The sequence below is a fragment of the Leucopleurus acutus genome (genome assembly GCF_964270905.1).
Source record: "Leucopleurus acutus genome assembly, chromosome: 17".
NCBI classification, from domain to species: Eukaryota; Metazoa; Chordata; class Mammalia; order Artiodactyla; family Delphinidae; genus Leucopleurus; species Leucopleurus acutus.
Window position 1 is genome coordinate 30,122,448 of NC_139159.1, and position 21,157 is coordinate 30,143,604.

At 35.1% G+C, this 21,157-nt stretch overlaps 1 pseudogene across 1 annotated transcript; it reads right to left on the reverse strand.

Moving 5' to 3' along the window:
* Positions 1 to 2,532: 2,532 nt before the first annotated feature.
* On the reverse strand, positions 2,533 to 3,347 carry LOC309973971 (ornithine decarboxylase-like; annotated as a pseudogene). Its single transcript has one exon. The product of its transcript is annotated as an ornithine decarboxylase-like (transcript).
* Between the last annotated feature and the right edge of the window lie 17,810 nt (positions 3,348 to 21,157).

The window sequence follows — 21,157 nt, forward strand, 5'->3', positions numbered from 1 at the left end:
ACAGCAAAATAATGAATACTCTGGTACTGTATTTAAATACTTTTTACTCTGAGTCTAGTGCTTAGTCTAATCAGTTCATAGTACTACATGAAGATTGTCAGCATAATATCAATCCAAGGGTTTACATTAAACACACTTTCTGGAGTTAAAGAGAGTGAAAAAGAACTAAAGCAGAAGCATTCCTTAGCAAACACTTTTCATTGTTATGCAAGTTACATTAGGCAGAAAATAACATATCTCATTTTTCACGCAGATTAATAGACTGCCAGTTATCATTTGGCAGGATCAAACTATAAATCTTTTACACAGTTTGAGGAGGCTTATGGCATCCATTACTTATTTCAATTATTTAAAAAGCTTCTAGTAATCTTTTTTCCTTTGTAGTTAACGAGCTGCCAAACTCTAACTTTTACAGTAGAAACTGAGTGTATCATTTTACTTGTATTTCAATAGATGTTTATTTGCATTAGATTATGAAAGGTTAGTGCTGAATTCCAAATAAGTATAGAATCAGGTTTTATCCGTACTTGCCAAAATCCTTTCCAGTGCATGATCTTTCAAACTATATCTTATAAGCACAAGTGGCCTTTGTTGATTTAAATGAAGCAGAAGAATATTTTTTAGTTTAGTCCCAAAGCTGTACATTAAAAAAAAAACCCTCATATAAGTTCTATAAATTTTCATGGGAAATAAAAAAATGTACTGATTTAGAAATTATTCTTCTAGTCTCTACAGGAAGTGAAATTAAAGCAGTCTTATTTGATGAGACTCAGCGTGGTGCAGAGGGTGGCAGGGCTCTTGGCTGTGGCTCTTCTGTCCTTGTGAGGCAGGAGTAAGATGGTAGTTGAAGGACTTCTCACTTCTGTGTCTGCCTTCTTCTTGGGTATGTGACAAATTTCTGTCATGCCTTTTGAGGTTGTGATGCTGGGTGACTATCTTTTTCATCTGCCATAGTGTGGAAGTTGTTCTCCTGGAAACAGTTTCTAATGACATCTGAAGAGTACCTCTGCAAGTAACCCAAGGCAGGTTGGTCCATTTCTTCAAAGCATCATGGCTGTGCCAAGGCCACTGGTTCTTAGTTCTGTATTTTTGCTTCCCAAATTACTTATGCACTTACTTCTATTGGAGCCTCCTATGATCAAGGCACTGCACTAGGATACCCTTATTCCAACTAATGACATAATAGTACTTATAAATAAAAGTGAGTGCCTATATTTTTAATAGGTCAGAAAAAAACCCCATATATACACCCAACACAAACAACAACAAGGGAACTCTTCTCCATGCTTTGGCTTCAAGAGAATAGTGTGCTAAGTGAAATAAGTCAGGCAGAGAAAGACAAATACCATCTGATCTACCTTATACGTGGAATAAAAAGATAACAAAACAAAATAAAAATCCAAGCTCATAGATAAAGACAACAGATTGGTGGTTGCTGGAGGCAAGAGGTGGGGGTGGTATAAATGAGTGAAGGGGATCAAAAGTTTAAAAAAAAGAAAAATCAACATTGATTCACAAGTACATTCACAATTAAAAATGCATGGGCTAATAAATATATTATAAAAAAGGTTAACCTAATTAGTAATAAAAAAGAGAAATTAAAAAAATGAGATACTAGAGTGTCTGGATCAAAATGGTGGAGTAGGAAGATCCTGAGCTCACGTCATCCCAAGGACACATGGAAACTACAACTACATATAGAACAACTATATGTCTCTGAGAACAACCTGAAGACTAGCAGGACAGATTTCCTACAATTAAGGACCTGCAGAGGTCCCCCGAAGATCAAGGAGTCTAGCCCCATGTTGGGTTCCCTACCAGGCGAGACTTGCACTGGAAGATGAGCTCCCATACTTCTGCATTTGAAAAATATGGGGCTTATATTTGGGAGAGCCTGAGGGTTGTGGGAAGCCAAGACTCTACTCTTGAAGGGCTCATACAAAAACTTACTTGCTCCAAGTCCTAGCACAGAGGCAACGGCTTGAAAAAACATCCAGGTCATATAAGAAGGAGATTCATTTGCTAAATTTAGGGAGTGTGCCAGAAGGGCAGGGATCTGGTGCGACTTTCTCCATGGACAAAAATGCTGGTAGGCTCCATTTTTTTGAAGCAGTCCTGCCTAGCTGGCCTGGTGCTGGTGGGTACCATTTCTCTCACTCTTCATCAGCCTAACACTATGTACTCGGTCCTGGCATTCCCCTGAGGACTCCCCCATCCACACAATCCACCCTGGCCAGCCCCTCCTAAGTGATTCCCCCTCCCCCCTACCCAGCAGGCCACCCTGGTCAGGACTAGTGCCTCTTCAAAGTGGCTCTTGCTCCAGGGAGCCAGCCTTGCTCCACCTGGTGGGCAGCCTCTGCCAGCACTGGTCTCCCTCCAAAGTAGCTCCCACCCTGGCCAGCCCCCCACACCAGCGTTCCTGTGACAGATGTCATCAGGTCTTGCAGCCAGTCATTCAGGGGCCAGACCTGCATTATCAGTACAGCTGCAGCAGTTACAGCCAGGCCTCGTAGACAGCTGGCTGGGGGCTAGTCACTCCCACCAGCATAATAGCAGTAGTTGAGGCTGGGCTTTGTAGCCAACCCCACCCACCAGCATGCCTGAAGGAATCAGCTCAAACACAACATCCTCAGATCCAAGAAAGCCACCACCAACATCAAGCAAATACATGTGGAAATAAACCTCAGCTACCATGTCAAAGACATAGCAGACATCAGAGACGGCCTGCATGAAAGTCTCGGGATCGGTACAGACATTTTCCATGTGGAAGCTGACACCAATGACGTCAATATTTAGCTCTTTTGCCCATTCCAAAAGGAGCCTGCTAGTTTTGATTCTGGTGCCAAATTTCACACTGAGGTGACAGACTGCTTTGGAATCATCAGTGGCAACACACAAAACCAACTTTGCCTTTGGATGTGCCCTGGCAAATTTCATCAACTCAACTTCACTATCAAAAGTCATCATCTGGATTCCATTATCGGCAACATACTTAATCTGAGACACTTGTTTACAAGAATTCGCATGTCTCTGGAGGCACCCTGAGACTCTGCACCAATTGTATTTCGGTCGTGCAGGCACAGTCAAATCCTGTTCTGATGGAAGCTAAGGTCTTCACTGTGGTTCTGCTATCACTGCATTTGACTGCATAAAAGGGGATGACCAGAGGAAGAGCTTTTAACCATCTCAGTTATTTCTTTAGAATGTCTCCCAGGCCTACAACATAGAAGGCAGCCTTATCATCAGAACAAGAAATTTCATTAATTTGTTTTGGTCCAGAATGTCCTTGCAGTAAAGGCTTTATTCAGGAAATGGCAGTCAAACTGTTCATTACCAAAGTTGTTCATAGTTTCTTGATGTCTTTCTGAAACACAACAAAACAAAAAATTAAGACATGGATATTAAAGAAATTGTTGCCAGCTTTTTACCAAAAGCAGTTCTCCAGGAATTTCAAGTCCCACTGAAAATGCATGTGCCCTCAGTACAGCAGTGGAAGTGTTCTGATAAACACAGAATTTTCTGTCCACCTTAGAATGCATGGGTACTAAAGGCTGGCCCCATGGAGATGTCACTTTCCAGTATGCAGGACAACAGGCTGCCCCAATGCTGTCCCCATTGCCGTCCCCATTGCCCCATCAGCTACCCATCTAGCCACTGGCTGCTTTGCTCCCTCCCATAGAGGATTGCCGGCCCAAGGTGGTGCTGGAGTGCTGGCAGAAGGGTCGTGGTGGTGGGGGCTGAGGGGATTGACCTTAAACTGACTTCTTTAAATGGAAAAAAAAAAGGCCATAACTGGAAACAAGAAACTTATGAAAGAAAAAAATCTCATGATAAAAGCAAACATACAGTAAAGGTAGTGGATCAAACATCTATAAAATTAGCATGAAGATTAAAAGACAAGCACAGTAAAATCATTTATCCCTAAAATAGTTGAGTCACACAAAATAAAAAGATGTAAAATATGACATCAAAAGCATTAAATGATGGAGGGGCAGTAGAAATGTGCTGCTTTGAGAATGCACTCAAATTTAAGTCACTATCAACTTAAAATAGATTGCTTATGTATGACCTTCATGGTAACCACAAAACAAAACAAAAAATATAACAGATATACAAAAAATAAAGAAAAAGAAATGTAGACATAACACTAAAGAAAATCATCAAATCACAAGAGAAGATAAAAAGAGAAGCAGAAAGGAACAGAGAAGAGCTACAAAAACAATCAGAACACAAGTAACAAAATGTAAATAATTACATACCTATCAACATTTACTTTATTTTTTTAACTTTTTATTATTTTTGCAGTTGTCTCCTCCTTTTATTTATTCTTATTTTTTTTAACATCTTTATTGGGGTATAATTGCTTTACAATGGTCTTTACAATGGTTATTTTCTACTTTATAACAAAGCAAATCAGCTATACATACACATATACTTTATACATTTACTTTAAATGTAAATGGACTAAATGCTCCAATCAAAAGACAGGGTGGGGCTTCCCTGGTGGCACAGTGGTTGAGAGCCTGCCTGCCAATGCAGGGGACACCGGTTCGTGCCCCGGTCCGGGAAGATCCCACATGCCGCAGAGCGGCTAGGCCCATGAGCCATGGCCGCTGAGCCTGTGCGTCCAGAGTCTGTGCTCTGCAACGGGAGAGGCCACAACAATGAGAGGCCTGCGTACTGCCAAAAAAGAAACAAACAAACAAACAAACAAAAAGACAGGGTGGATGAATGGATAAAAAAATAAGATAATTAACTTTTGTCATTTTGAAGTATTTCTATATTTCAAGTTATTTTTATGCAAATAGTATTATAAAAAATCATTTCCAAATGCTACTTATAAGAACAAACTCTTTTGTGTTTTAATTTTATACAAAATTTTTATATCTTTCTGAAATATGGTATTAAAATATGTAAATATATTGTTTAGCATAGGTATAAACAACAGAAGGAAGGAAAAAGTACAAAGAGCTTTCTATAATACATTTTTCTTCAGCTCTAGCTTGTAATACTAACTTTATCATAAAACAATGCCCTTAGCACCATCTAACAAATCATCAAATCCTGTCTGACTTTTCTTTGTAGTATTGTTTATTATTTATGCACATTCACCTAATTTCTTTGCTATCATGTATGATGAAATTATTATAAATGAATTTATGTCCACACTTTTATTTCCTAAATATAACTTTCTACAGGTAAAATTTCCAAGTAAAATGTTATGAACTTGTGAAACAAAATTAGTTTTAGCCATTGGGAGATTACAAAAACAAATAAACCATGACCTTTCTCTGAACTCTACATTCATGTATTGAGCCATCTTTTTGGCTTCTTCTACTTACCATACCCAAACTAGAACTCTCAGTTTCCTTTGCCCACCTGCCTCATTCCCAATGACTCTAAAACTGTTTCTTTTCCATTTCCTTCTTTCTCCATAAATCAGACGAGGATTCATTGGAGTGACAAACGTAGACATTATACTTAATACTTTGTATCCCTTTTACACCTGAATATCAGTAAGTCTTTTCAGGGTTAACTCCAAAATATATCTTGGTTTTGTCTGCTTCATTCCCTTCACACTGACGTCAATCTCTGAGCAAGTCACCATAACTTCCCACTTGGGTACTGTGATAGCCTCCTTTGTAGGTTCTCAGTGTCCACTACTTCTGCCTTCCAGTTGGGTATTACATAGCTGCTGGAATACTCTTTTCAAAACACAAACTGAAGTTCATTGTTTCTCCAGTTAAATCTGCTTACTGATTTACCATTGCTCTTCTAATAACATCTAAACTCAAAAAAAAAACCCAAAAAACTAAACTCCTTAACAAGTCCACAGGTACCTTGGGAGATCTGGCCCTGCCCATTCCTCCCAATGTCCAGCCTTCTCATTGTTCTCTGGCTATCCAAATCTCTGGTCAGCTTCTCTTTTCTCCCTCAGGATTTCTGATCTTTGCACATGTGCTTATTTCTATTTGGACAGTTATTTCCCAACTATTCTTGTCACAAAAATATATGACTGGATCCTCCTCATACTTCTGTTTACCATTAAATATTCTTCTCTGAGAGAAGCTTCCCATGAACAACCAGTGTCAAGAGCTCTGCATCCTCACCACACACACAAAATGTTTTTCCTTTTTCAACAGAGTATATAATTATGCATTTAATGTTTATTTTTTAATACTAAGGGAATTACAGCTCATGCTCAGTCTGTCATTTTGAACAAAGACCTCAAATTCATTTTTGAAGCTCAAATGCAGTTGCTGCTATGTGATCTTATAAAACATTTAAAATTTTTGGTCATAGAAATAATATATATTAATTGTGAAAAAATTCAACATTTACTTAGAAAACATTTACCTTAAATCCCACAACTTTGATGTTATCACAATTAACATTTTTGTGACCACCATTTCAAGTATCTCTTCAATACCATATTCAAACACATTTACACTTATATAAATGAAATCATAACATGCATGCTCTGTTTGTATGGACATTTATTTTAAAATGTCATTTAGAAATTTGGCTTATTTACACCTTTGCTTCCTCTTTATCTCTTCAAATATAACTTTTTAAAATGTCACACATTGTTGTGTAGATATGTGTATGATCAGAATGATTTATTATCATTAATTTTACAATATTAGCATAATACTGATATATTTTGGATTGTTTTTCTCAGTTACCTACTATATTATGGAAATGTTGCCAGGTTTATGGTTATAGAGTTAATTCTTTGTAATGTATCTATAGTATTTCTAACAATAATCTCTAAGTTGAGAGACATATCCTCCAAACTATGCTGCAGTAATCATCCTTGTGACATTGCTTAAGTTGTGAAGTTAAGATTTAGATTTGGAAGTGTGACACAAGAACTCATTAGCTTAATATTCTATGGTGTAATAGAACATGCACTTTTTGTTGTTGAGGTAGATTATTTCAATCTATAGTTACAGCTTTTCAGTCATCTCTTTTCAGTGATACTTATAAATGTACCTGGAGACAGGGCTGGGATTAAGATGAGGTGCCGGATTGAAGGACGTGTACCAAAAATCTCAGTAAACAAGATAAAATATTCTTAATGCAGTATTTTGAAAAATAAAAATTAATGTAAAAATCTATGATAAAATATCAAAATTTTAATTAGACAGACTTGTTTTGTTTTATGATGCTGCATTTTTGTTCAATGACAAGTACTGTTGTTTTTCATCTTCCCACAGTTTCTGAACCACTGGGTGGTCAGGTCCCCGCTAGGTGGATTTATGAAGGTTGACAATGGTGTGTGAACAGATTGTGGAATGCAGGGCTTTACATGTACTCATTTTTTTGTTATAGAGCTTTTATTAATATTTTCCACTTGGCTCAAAATATGGGGGCATATTTTGGTAAGTATAAATACAGGGGGCATATTTTTCTTTGTACTTCATTTCCAATATAGCTGCACATGAGAGTGCTAAATAAATATATTGTGATTTACTTATCCAGAAAATATGATTGTATATCTTTATTATGTTCCCTTAATCTTCAGTTATTTGAATATCTAGCTCAATAGTAACCTTAATTAAATCCTGCTTACACTGAAGGCAGTCTGTCAAGGATTACGTCAGTTTGTTAACTCAGATTAAAACTTACTTTTTCATAATTCTTACTAGGAACATTTCCTGACTTTTCAGTTTTAATTTAATATTTTTAATACAAGATACAACAGATATTATTTGTTTATTCACCTTATCATTGATGTCTTCATAGATTATGAAAAATAAAGATAACCATAAACAACAGTCATATGGATAAAATTATTTTAAAAACATGTTATTTCTTTATTCTTATGCAGAGTGACAGGACAGGGAAAAATAATATCTAGAACAGGCTTAAGTTGTGTCTGACACTATCAGTATTTTCTTGAAATCGGGGGCTCATCATGTTCTTTAAATAATGAAAATAATATCAATTTACAGCATTGTTGTTAACATTAAATGAGGCAATATAAGTAAAACTGCTTTGAAAATGTCAAAATGCTATTCAGATGTTAATTATTTTTATTATTATATGTAATCTTTCTTTTTTCTGTGGAGAGAGTAGGAAACAGTAAAGGGATATAAAGTGGAAGTATAATGTAAAAGGGAATATTTAAGAAGTAATTGTCATGATCCCAATTGTAATAGTACGGCTAGTTCTGCTAAGAATAGACTCTTGCTATGACAATAGTTTTATTCCTAAGAAACCTCAGAACATTGAAAATCATTTTATAAAATCATTGTTCCAATGGAGAGAAAGATTGAGATTTAGAGTATTTAATCCTCAAAATAATGGTGTTATTTTCCTATAGGAATGCCAATACTGGATTTTTTTTGTTTTTTTGCTTTTTATAGTACAGTTGCATACTTCTAAATCCTACCACATCGCTGAACAAATCTGCATTTTTATTTTTATCACACATTTTTATAAAAACACAAAACACTTAAAGTTTTATTACTACCCATAAGTTCTGGCTTTCTATTTTATTCACATTATAACTAGTAATTATGAAATAAATGCAATTCATATTCCTTAATTGATCATGTTATAATAAATGAAGTTATAAAACCTTATATTGTAGTAGAATTACATGTATTATAAAAAATAATCAGTTTTCTAGTATACTAGAAAGAAGACAGCTCTGAGGATAATTTGAATAAATAAAAGGTTTGGATTTAGAGGGCATGAGTTTGGGTAGTTGTAGAAGGTTTATAGAGAGATATGTAATATAATGTGGGAATTATAGATATTAAAGTAAAATTCACGTGCGTTAAGCAAATTGATAGTCATGAAGCTTGAAAGCAATTTGGGGAATGCATCAGCAGGCAGAAGTAGCCTAAGAAAACGGTGAAAAAATTCATTTATTCCACAAATATATATTGAGCTTCTTTAGCACTGTTCATAGTACAGAACCTAGTACAAACCTTGCCTTTCTTTGCTTATATTCTAATAGGAGATGATCACCAACAGCAAAAAAAAAGAAAATACATGATGTGTTGGAATGTAATTAGTATTATGAACAAAAATTAGGGAGTTATGGGTCTTAGTAGGAGTTGGGGTAGATAATTCAATCATATCTAGAAGTATTCAGAGAAAGTTTTACTAAGAAGCTGACATTTGAGGAGAAACATGAAGTGAGGTAGCATACAATATAGATACCTTGAAAGAGAACTTTTGAAGCAGAGGAAATAGGAAATGCAAAAACCCTAAGGTGGGAGTTTACTTGACATGTTTGAAGGGTACCAAAGAGACCAATGGTAATGAAGAAGTGGGGACTTTAGAAGGTGAGGTTAAAGAGATAGCTTGGCTCATTGTAAAAGACTTGGACTTTTACTTGGAGCCTAATGGAATCCAAGGACAAAACCTGACATATTTTCAAAGGACTCTTCTGTCTGCAGTGTGGAGCAGGGGTGAAATAGGGGGAACATTTACAAAAATATTATATTAATCCAGAAAAAAAGATAAGGATTGGATCATATTCATAACAGTGAAGTATAAGGAGTGGTCATATTCTCTAGACACTACACTCAAAATATACCCAGAAGGCACTAGTGTTTCACAGAACCTAAGATGGAGATTCAGTCCAATGGCAGTAAATAACTAGAACCAAGATCTTGAACATTTCTAGAAAAGTAATTAAATCCCTGAATAATTAGATTCCATAAAGGAGAAGGACTAAGGGCTTCAACAGAATAATTGAGTTTAAATATTGAAGAAATAATTTTATCACATTTGGGGTTAGTTGAAACCAGAAGATGTTAATAAGAATGTATAGAATTTGCTTTGGAAACTACATTTTAAAACATCAGATATTAGTATGAAGACTATTAAAATATTATTATAGTTTTCAAGAGAAATAATTATTTTCAAGATATTTAAAAATGCACTAAATTTAATTTTTGCTCTTTTAAAGAAGAGATTAAATGTAGTTCTACTCTGAATATGAAGAAAAAGAAAACATGCTTAAATAGCTCTAAAGTAAGCAATTTAGAGTTGACATGAATGATTTATTTTTTGTGATTAATTAGTAAGACAGCTAAGCAGAAAAATCTATAAAATAGTTGAGAGAGAGAAGAGGTGAAAACCTACATCTCGTAGTCACTGCCTGAAAATGGAAATCAAGGCAAATGTGAGACTGCCAGGAAATGCACGTAGAAATTTTAAAAACCCACAGATTATAAAATTTTCTAAAAATATTAGAAAAGATAGAGTGAAGGAAAACAACTTATTTACTGTATTTTAAATACAAGTTGGTTGTTTTCAGAAATAATGATGAATTTATTCTACAGATACATTTTTAACATGTATTTTGGAAAACATATTGTACATTTTGGTTAACAACTATCACTGAATTACCACTTTGCATCAGTTCTGAAAATATTTCTTAAAAATTACACCAAATATGTTATGTTATGTGATGTCTCAATTATGACTTCCTACCAATTACATGCATCCTCCTGTTTTCATTCTAGTTTAGGAAATAATTTGCCAAATAATGACCTTCAACTAACCCTTCTGCTTGCAACTCCACTTCTATTTTTTTCCTTCATTTTATTTGCTAGAGACATCTCTAGGGTAGGGTCTCTTTGAGTTCTACAAAGCATGCAGACCATCTCCTCTGATGCAGCTTCCTCTCCTATGACTGATCTAGGCTTTGTATTTCTCCACTGTGCTTCATTTGTCTCTACACTTCCGTACACTTTTCCCTCCCCCATAGAAAAGTGATGAACCCTCTTATCTGCTAACTGATGACATACTCCCTTATCTCCTTGATGTTTTGTTATTGTTTTTATATTCCTATTTTAACGAGTATTCTGGGGGGAGAATGATTAACACAGCTTTGTCCAGATTTTGCAGCTTGCTGTTTAGTCTCCATGTGTTTGTGTTTTTCTCATTTTTCATCCTGTAATTGATTTCTAGTTTCATACTGTTATGGTCAGAAAAGATTCTTGATATAATTTCTATCCTCTCAAATTTGTTGAGATTTCTTTTGTGGCCTAGCATGTGATCTATCCTGGAGAATGTTCCATGTATACTCAAAAAGAATGTGTTTTATGCTGTTTTTTGATGTAATGTCCTGTAGGTGTTAATTACGTCCAATGGATGTAATGTGCCATTTAAGGCTTCTGTTTCCTTATTGATTTTCTGTCTGGATGACCTGTCCATTAATGTAACTGGGATGTTAAAGTCCCCTACTATTATTGTATTATTGTCAATTTCTACCTTTATGTCTGTTAATATTTGCTTTACATAATTAGGTGTTCCTATATTAGGTACATATATGTTTATGAATCTTATATCCTCTTCTTGTATTGGTCCCTTTATCATTATATAGTGCCCTTCTTTGTTTTTTTTATTATTGACTTTGTTTTAAAGTCTACTTTGTCCAATATGAGTATTGCTACCCCAGCTTTCTTTTCATTTCCATTTGCATGAAATATCTTTTTTCATCCTCTCACTTTCAGTCTGTGTCTTTAGCTCTGAAGTGAGTCTCTTGGAGGCAGCATATAGGGAGATTTAAAAACATTCAATCAGCCACCTTATGTCTTTTGATTGGAGCAGTTAGTCCATTGACGTTTAAAGTGATTACTGATAGGTGATATGTTTGAATTACTACCATTTTATTTGTTTTCCAGTTGCTTTTGTATTTCTTCCACATTCTTTTCTTCTTTTAGTCACTTCCCTGTCATTTGATGATTTTTTTTAGTGTTATATTTGTGTTTCTTTCTCTTCAGTTTATGTGTATCTATTGCAGGTTTTGATTTGTGATTACCATGGAGCTCATATGTTTCTCTAGAATTATATCTACTTGTTTCAAGCTGATAGTCACTTTAGTTCAAATGCATTCTAAAAGCTCTACATTTCTTATGCACCTCTCCCATTTTGTGTTATCAATGTCATATTTTACATCTTCATGTCTATCAACTGTTTATTGTAGTTATAGTAGATTTTTGTCTTTTAACCTTTATACTAGTTTATTTAAGTGGTTGACCCACAGCTTTAACTATATATTTGCCTTTATCAGTGGTTTTTTCCCTTCCTATAATTTCTTTCTCGTTGTAGCCTTTTCTTTCTTTCTTTCTTTCTTTCTTTCCTTCTTTCTTTCTTTCTTTCTCTTTCTTTCTTTCTTTCTTTCTTTCTTTCTTTCTTTCTTTCTTTCTTTTTTTAAATTTATTTGGCTGCATCGGGTCTTAGTTACAGCACACAGGATCTTCTTTGCTGCATGAGGGATCTTTCATTGTGGCATGTGGGCTCTTTGATGTGGCACACAGGCTTCTCTAGTTGCAGTGCCTGGGCTCCTCTCTGGTAGTGGTGCACAGGCTCAGTAGTTGTGGCATGCTGGCTTAGTTGCCCCATGGCTTGTGGGATCTTAGTTCCCCGACCAGGGTTCCAACCCATGTCCCCTACATTGGAAGGTGGATTCTTAACATTCCAATGTAGGGGACCACCAGGGAAGTCCCAGGCTTTTCTTTTTTAAAGAAGACCCTTAAACACTTCTTGTAAGATTATTCAGTATTGATGACCTCTGACCTCTTTTTGTTTTTGCTTGTCCTAATAAGTTCTGTATCTGTCCTTAAATTCTGAATGATAACCTTGCTGGATCCTAGGTTGTAGTTTTTTTCCTTTCAGCACTTTAAATAAATTATGCCACACTCTTCTGGCTTGCAAAATTTCTCCAGAAAAGTCAGCTGATAACCTTATGTGGGTTCCCTTGTATGTGACTTTGTTTTTTCTCTTACTGCCATTAAATTCTCTCTTTATCTTTAACTTTTGTCATTTTAATTATGATATGTCTTGGTGTGGGTCTCTTTGGGTTTATCTTGTTGGAACTTTCTATATTTCCTGTACCTGGATATTTATTTCCTTCTTCAGGTTTGGGAATTTTTCAGCCATAATTTCATCAAATACATTTTTGACACTTTTCTCTCTCTTCTCCTTCTGGAATCCCCTATAATGTGAATATTAGTACACTTAATGTTATCACAGAAGCCCCTCAAACTATTCTCATTTTTAACAATTTGTTTTTCTTTTTGCTGTTTCTGATTGGGTAATTACCCTTATTCTATCTTCCAGATCACTTACATGTTCTATGTCACCTAATCTGCTATTAATTCCATCTAGCATACTTTTCATTTCAGTTATTGTATTCTTAAGCTCTGACTAGTTCAGTTTTACATTTTTCAATTCTCTGTTAAAATTCTCACTGTGTTTATCTATTCTTTTCCAAAGTTCAATTAGGTTTCTTATTACTATTGCTTTGAACTCTTTGTCAGGTAAATTACTTATCTCTGTAAATTGCTTCTTCAGGTTTTTTTTTTTTCAAGCATTATTTTCTTGTTCTTTCAGTTGAAAGATATTCCTCTGTCTTCTAATTTTCTTTAACTTTCTATCTATGACGTTAGGTGAATCAGTTAACTATCTTGGTCTTGAAGGTGTGTTCTGTGTAGGAGAATCCCTATACAGTCTGTTTGTGTCCAGTGGCTTTAGTGGGAGAGGTGGATCTGAAGTGAGCATGGGCAGCATCTTCTTCTGGGGTGTGCTGGCAGTCACTGACTTGGTAGGAGGTAGGGATGGAGCTGAAGGTGTTAGAGCCAGAGCCAAGTTCCAGCAGGGGCTTGTTGTATGCTCAATGGTCATCACCACCCTATTGGTGGTAGGGTCACTGTACAAGGGACAGGAGCAAGAAACCTGAGGGAGTTCTGTTCCTCTAGAGTGTGATGGCAGTCTCTGCCTTGGTTGGGGTCATGGTCAGGGCTTGAGGACTTGGGGTTGCAATTCTGTATTGTTTTCACTGGCCCCCCTCCTTTGTGTGCATGCATTTATTAGAGGTTGGACTGGGGCCAGAGGGGTTGGTGCAATGCTACTTAGCTGGTTTTGCTCCCTTCTAAGTGTGTGCAGTGATGTGTGCTCCTGGGGTGGTAGTTTCCCCCACCCTGGTCAGAGGCAGGTCTAAGCTAGCTCAGTTCCCTCCAAGCATGCACACTCTTATTGGCAAAGGCAGCATCTGCCTTGGTGGGTAGCAGCACCAGAGCAAGAGAGGCTGGAGCAGGAGCCTGGTGCAGGCTGGGGGGCTGGCTGGTATGGTCTGGGCAATCTGGTTAAAGCCCCAGGTAGTTTTCAAACAGCTGCTTCTTTGCTGTTACTGGGAGTAAGCAAGTTTGTGCCTGAACTCTTCAAGAGTGGAGTCTCAGTTTCTTACAGCCCACTGGTTTTTAAACCATCTAAGAGGGGCTCATCTTCCCAGTGTCAGACCATAGGGCTGGGGTACCTAATATGTAGCTTGAAACCCTCACTCCCCAGGGAGAATCCCCAAGCCTGTGATATCCCCCTCTTCTTACCTTCATTTGTATCTTGATTCCAGGGATCACTGTTTTTCTTTGTCTGATGCTCAATGTCTATAAAATCATTACTTTATATATTTTACTTTTTAGTTGTTTCAGGTAGGAGGGTAAATCTAGTCCTTGTTAGTATATCAGATGTGTACAAACATTTATTTACGTATTTATTTTCCTGTAATGATTTGGATTTATTTATAATTTATTACCTACTTGATGTGTTCACTTGGTATATCTTACTTTCTAAATCTAAAACTGAACCCTTGTTCATTCTACCAAACTTTCATCTTCTAAAGTATTCTCCATCTCAATACATTCTTCCAACTTATAATTTTATGTCAGGAAACTGGTGGTCTTACAATATTTTTTTCTCTCTTTACCCAATCTAATCAAGAACGAAAAATACTTCCTGATCCATTTCATTTCATGCTATAGTCCAAGATATTACCCTATATTCATTTCCACTTCAATCCTCTCCAAAATTAAAAAAACAAAAATCTCCCACAAAAAGTGAGGGATTTTTCTAAAAACATTGTATAACGCTGCTGGGAAAAAAAAAAAACCCAAATAAAATCTGTCCATTAAATCTAATTTTAGTCAAAGGACGACAATACAATGTTCCCATTTGAAATTTACTATAAATTTGATTACTATTTAAAATTTAGTCTTGACTCCCTATCCTATTTTTAATTTATTTAAATAAATTCTTATTTTAAATTTATTATTGAAATTTATAGTGTTAAGTCATATTACAGAAATGTTTTGTGTGGCTTCTACTAAAGGCATGCATATGACAAGGTTGTTACGATAGAAACAAGCAAGCAAAGTTTAGGAAAGAAGACATAATAACCACCTAAGCTAACTTATTTGCCATGTCTAAGTATTAAATTTAGCTCAAGCTTTTTTTTTTTTTTTTTTTTTTTTTTTTTGCGGTACGCAGGCCTCTCACTGTTGTGGCCTCTCCCGTTGAGGAGCACAGGCTCCGGACGCGCAGGCTCAGTGGCCATGGCTCACGGGCCTAGCCACTCCGCGGCATGTGGGATCTTCCCGGATCGGGGCACGAACCCGTGTCTCCTTCATCGGCAGGCAGACTCTCAACCACTGTGCCACCAGGGAAGCCCTAGCTCAAGCATTTTTATGCATCCTAGAAAGAAATAGAAATGCATTAATTATCATCAGTTTAAAAAATCAATTCCAGTGTCAAATTTTTTCTGTCAAAAAGCAAATACTGAAGTACATAATTGACAACATCATGCATTTGAGTTTCTTTTACTCAATGCCTAACCTAAGAGATTTTCTCCATATTGTCATTTTTATTACCAGTCTTCAAAAAACATTTTTATTTTTTAAAATTAAAACATTTATATAGCAGCTATCTACAGATATATGTATATATTTTGTAAATAAATATATAGATTTCAATTACATATGTAGATATAAATTTCAATATCAATATCTATCTATATACATCTACTTCAGATATATAGATATATAAATATATATTTATAGATAGATAAATACAGCTAAATAAATATTATATATCTCTATATCTATATGTCTATTGTTTGTGTATCTACCTGCCCATCCATCCATTTGATACATATAACTATTTGTGGCTTTGCTAAGCATATACTTTCCCTCTGATTATGGAAATGTTAGAACTAATCTAATAAAATTTAAGTTTGTAGATTTCCTTGTTCCTAACATTAGATGAGGATAAGAGAATATTCTAAAATATTTTCTAAAGTGGGGAATGATAAAGTATTTCTTATATTTTATTTTTTTCTGGCTAGCATTTTGATAGTTACTGAAATGTAGTCACAAATTCAAGACACTAAACATAACAGATTATTTTGGACTGGAAAAATTTTAAACTGGCATTATTAGTCAGTCATCCTGACAAAAGGAGTCTCTCCAGTTATGATATTGATACTACTGGTGATTTCAGTGTTACTCCCGTGGAAGAGTGTTCTTGACATGGAATTGTACTGCTTTTTCCTTGAATTATTAAGCTCACTAAATATATTCCAAACTAATTTTAAAAACTTGACGTGCTAGATGGAATTGTTCATTGTACAATCTGCTGTAATAGCCTTCTAACTGATCTCAGTGCATTAGTTTTACAATACTCTAACCCACCCTCCTCTGTATAGCCAGAGTGAACTTTCAAAAATGTAAATCCCTGTAGTTATTACTCTTAGTGAAAGCCCTTGGATGACTTTACCTTTTCTTATGACACAGTCTAAAATTCTTAACAGAGTTTACAATGCCCCCTAGGATTTTGCCTTTCCTGTCACTTGGGCCTCATTTATTGTCCAATTTCCTCATTGACCTCTCTGATATGATTCCTCTGGGCCTTCAGTGTTTCTTGAATACTTGACTCTGGACCTTTGGACATGCAATTCCTTATACTTTCAACACTGATATCCTCCCTTTCCCCATTGCCCAACTTATTCTTCAGGTGTCAGTTTATATTGTTATCATTTCTGGGTAATATTTTTGACCTAACTAGACTAGATATGTCTCTCTATTACTTTCCATAGAACACGGAGCTCTACCTTTTATAGCAGTTTTATAGCAGTTTCACAGATATAAGTTTCCTTTAATATATGATTTCCCCACTGGATTTTATGTTGTGTAAGGCAAGGAACATATTTATCTTTTTCTTTGTGGTATGCCAATATTTAGAATAATACATGAAAATTAATCATTGCACAAAATTATTTGCTAAATAAAGAAATGAATGAATGATCAGAGAATAGGGACTCTTTTTTAAGCTGACCTCAAAAATCCAAATGTGGGTAGAAGCGATTTCTTGCCTTCTGATTCTGACTTGTAGTAATTACATTCTTCTAAGCACCAAGAAGAGAAATAAGATGATTAGGTTAAGAATAATTAAGATTCCTGACAAAATTGCTTGTCTGTCTCTCTGACAGAGAAATCCATCACATCAGTTTTGTGTCTTAGAAACAGCTCTTTCAAATGTGTAAGGACAAAAGATGTAGAGAACCTAAAATAGAATTTCTAAACATCTGTCTATTTTGGTAATCCGTGGTTATCTTATTTACTGCTGCTGACTGTGTTTAGGAAGTGAGAATACAGGTGACTTTTGAAATATTTTGAGGCCTTCCTTATGCCCTTTTTGTGTTGCTACTGTTAACCACCCAGGTCTCAGGAACTGAGTGTGTGAAAAAAAGTGCTCTTTGATGAGGTACATTTCCTGAGGATTCTCAAATTTGGTGTTGGATTCATAAATATGTAGATAAATTAAGTTCTTTGAAAATTGTTTTATGATCCCTCCTCCTAAAAATTTCAGTCAACAGGTGGATTATTATTTTCTTCAATCGTGTCCCTGTGAAATGAAAGGAGATCTGCTATTTTATTTTGGAAGTACATGTCTTTTAATTTCTCTCCCATGGAAAAGCCCAGCTCATCCACTTCAAACAACAAGGACAGACATTTTTAAAAATTTCTAATTTTAACATTTCTAATCATAATATATATATATATATATTTTTTTTTAAAACTTGAAGAGTTACAGTTGCTGTCACTAATCTTTTAATTTTCAACTGTGTATAAGAATAGCAAAGAGAATCCAAATCATACTGTAACTCTGATGTCTGCTCTTCATGAACGACCAAACCTAATTTCTGGAAAAACTGATAATGATCAACATTTGTCTTCTGAATTGGGATAATCAAATAAAATATATTGTTATTCTGTTCATTGATTCTTGACTGATTAGGCAAGTCAAAGTCAGACAGAAGGTGATGTACATATTAATGATACAAGAAAAATTCAGGTACACACTAGATTCCAGGAAAATAATTTTATAGTGGACTACTTGAAAGTATAAGGGGAAAATGGATAAAAATAAATGACAATTGGGAAAAAATCACATTTTTAACTGTTTTAAATAATGTAGTTAATGTCATAAATGCTGCTTTTAAAACTATTAAGGAGGTCCAAGTGTATGTGTGTGGGCATCTTTAATTAAAGTGACATTTTCAGCTGGATTTTTCTATCCCAAAAATCTGTGGTTCACAGAACATTTGATCAAATGTTATATTCTTGATAAAACCTAGGAATTTTAGCTGTGAAGTTTCTGAAAATGTTTTTGTATTCCCACACATAATACCATCAAATTACAGCAAGTTTTTGGGTTCCTTGAGGAACTCCCATGGCTTGGTGCACAGGGTGTGTGCTCTAGGGACAGATATAAACAAATGGAACACACTCCCTGGTATTCTACTCCCAGCTGATAATCCACACTATAATTTCCACCATTTTTTCCCCCAAATTGTAAATCTGAGCAAATTCCTCCATGGCCTTTGATTCAGGCTCATACCTTAACTTTGCTCTGTGTTCCTCACTTTCATGCCTTTATAAAATTTCTACCTCTTTTCACTCCAGATTCAAAGCCTTCAGTTTTTAATCCAGTCTGATTATAAAGCTATTTTCTTTTTACTCTTTCTTTTGCTTAATGCCTAGACCTTAACTCAGACCAAAACCTAAAGGTAATGAAGCTTAAGCTTTAGGCCTGTCATTTGATTTGCATAGGTTCCTTCCACGGACCTGAGAGAGGCCTTAGAAATGTATTCACATGCTCATAAATTTTTGTAACGTTTGCAAGAGGAAGACATTTTAACTTTAATCAATTTTTTTCTCTTAGCCTGTCAACTTTCTTTTCCTACACATTCATGAACCTGGCATTGGAGTGGTTTCTGACATTTTGTGGATTCAGTTTAGGGAAAATTGAGTTAAAGATACTTTTCTTTTGGTCTACTGGGATTTAATTTTTGGTTCTAAGTCATTGCTGTACATGCAAGTTATTATTGCTCTCTGTCCTAGTGTATGAATGGCTGTCAGGATTAACCCTATCACTAACTGAGTGGATCCAACAGCATCTTGACATGGATCAGAGCTGTCATCACCATATACAACCATCCTATGGCAACCTGGTACCAGAAACATGTTGGCAGTCGAATAGCACATACTTCGAAATGTATGATGAGAGAATTGAATCCATGGAAAAGCTTTCCCAATCTTAAAGCCCACACATGAAAGAAATGTGGACTTAGATTTTCCTAAATTTGACAGGAATTCTAATGTTTAAAAAGGAAGCATTTCTAAATTATTAAGAATAATTAAAAACATTTTACCAACCAAGCTTCAGAGAATATTCTTTTCAATAAAAATGATATAAAATTGGTGTCATACAAAGAGGTAAAAATATATAAGAAATGTAGTAAAAATTTTAGAAAAGTAAATATAATGGATATACAACTAATTAATAAAAATACTATATTATTTTTCTGGATTTTGTGGTGTTTTGAAATTGTGTAGCTTTTAAAAATTTGTAATCATTATCTATTGTCCTTGCTTCCCTTTCTAAATAAATATTCATGTTTGTTCCAAATTTTTAATTTATAAATTTATGTTCTTTATTTTATTTGTCAGACTCAGCAAAACCTGGAATAGAATCTGCCCTAACTCAATTAGCCCAATAACTCAAAAAAATGAAAACGACTATAATGAAGATTTGGCTAACTGTGGTGGCTAAGTGGTTGGGAACCCTGAGGATCCAGAGTGAGACTACCTGGCTCTACAATTTATTATCTGTGTGACCTTGAACAATTTACTTAACATATCTAAGCCTCAGATTTCTTGGTTTAAAAGGAGGAGGTTGGATTTTGAAAATAAAATTCCTTGTAAGTGTATGATAATATAAAGAATTAAAAATATACTGAGCAATCAACTAAATAAAATAATAGAACATCCATGTTGAAAGGAACCTTGATTTTCTTATAATTTTATATCAGCTCTGTGGATTTCTCACTGCTCCTTCAGATGTGTAGGGGGAGACATGGATCTGGTATGGAAACTGACCTATCCTCCCACTCCTTAAACTAGTGTAGGTCTGCTTTTATTTATATACAGTCTATGTAAGATTTAGTTAAACAAAGCGCTCTGTGACTATGTGTGTGTGTGTTTGAACGCCACTGCTCCTGTCCAATCCTTGTAAAAGAATCACTTGATAACATTAGTGAAAATATTCAAAATTAAAAACAAGTGGTAATCTGTTCTCTATCTGATATGAATATCATATGTGGGAAAGATAGTAAAAAAAAATAAAAAGTAAAAAAGTAAAAAAAGTAAAAAAAAATAAAACTGACCACAGCAAATTCTGCTGTCCAGAATAGAGCTTACGTATTCAGTGAAAATAGGAGAACAAAAAGAAGCAATTGGAAGAAATATAAACTTCCCCCCAATTCTCAGGATTATCAAGTTTCCCACAGTACATGAGACTGAGCCCCCTGTTGCTTTCTGTTTGGTTGGTTATTTTTAACTATTATTAAAAGAAAATTTGAACTCAAACAGCAGGAAGACTTTGATAGGGAGCTAATATTTGAATTTTGTTTATACATACCTAAGGGTATGTTTTATTTTCTTTAATATTTTAATTGTGCTTTTTAATTAGAAAAAAGTGACCTCTTTATACCTTCTACACAAAATGCCAGACACAATAATATTAATCCCTCTTTAACTTGACAGCTCTTAAAATATATGAAGAAACTCTATCTCCAAATATATTTAATTCCAGTTAAATATTGATTGCTTTATGGCAGGACCTAAAGATACTTTCTTTGATGTCTATAGGTCACTGAGAAGTAGAAATTAATCAGCATCTCTGAAGTTTACTTTCAATTTTAGAGACCATCATGGGCCTTTTGGTAACTCCTCCTGAGGGAAATTTTTCTTGCATTCAGAATTCCTCCTCTTTCTGTGTGTGTGTGTGTGTG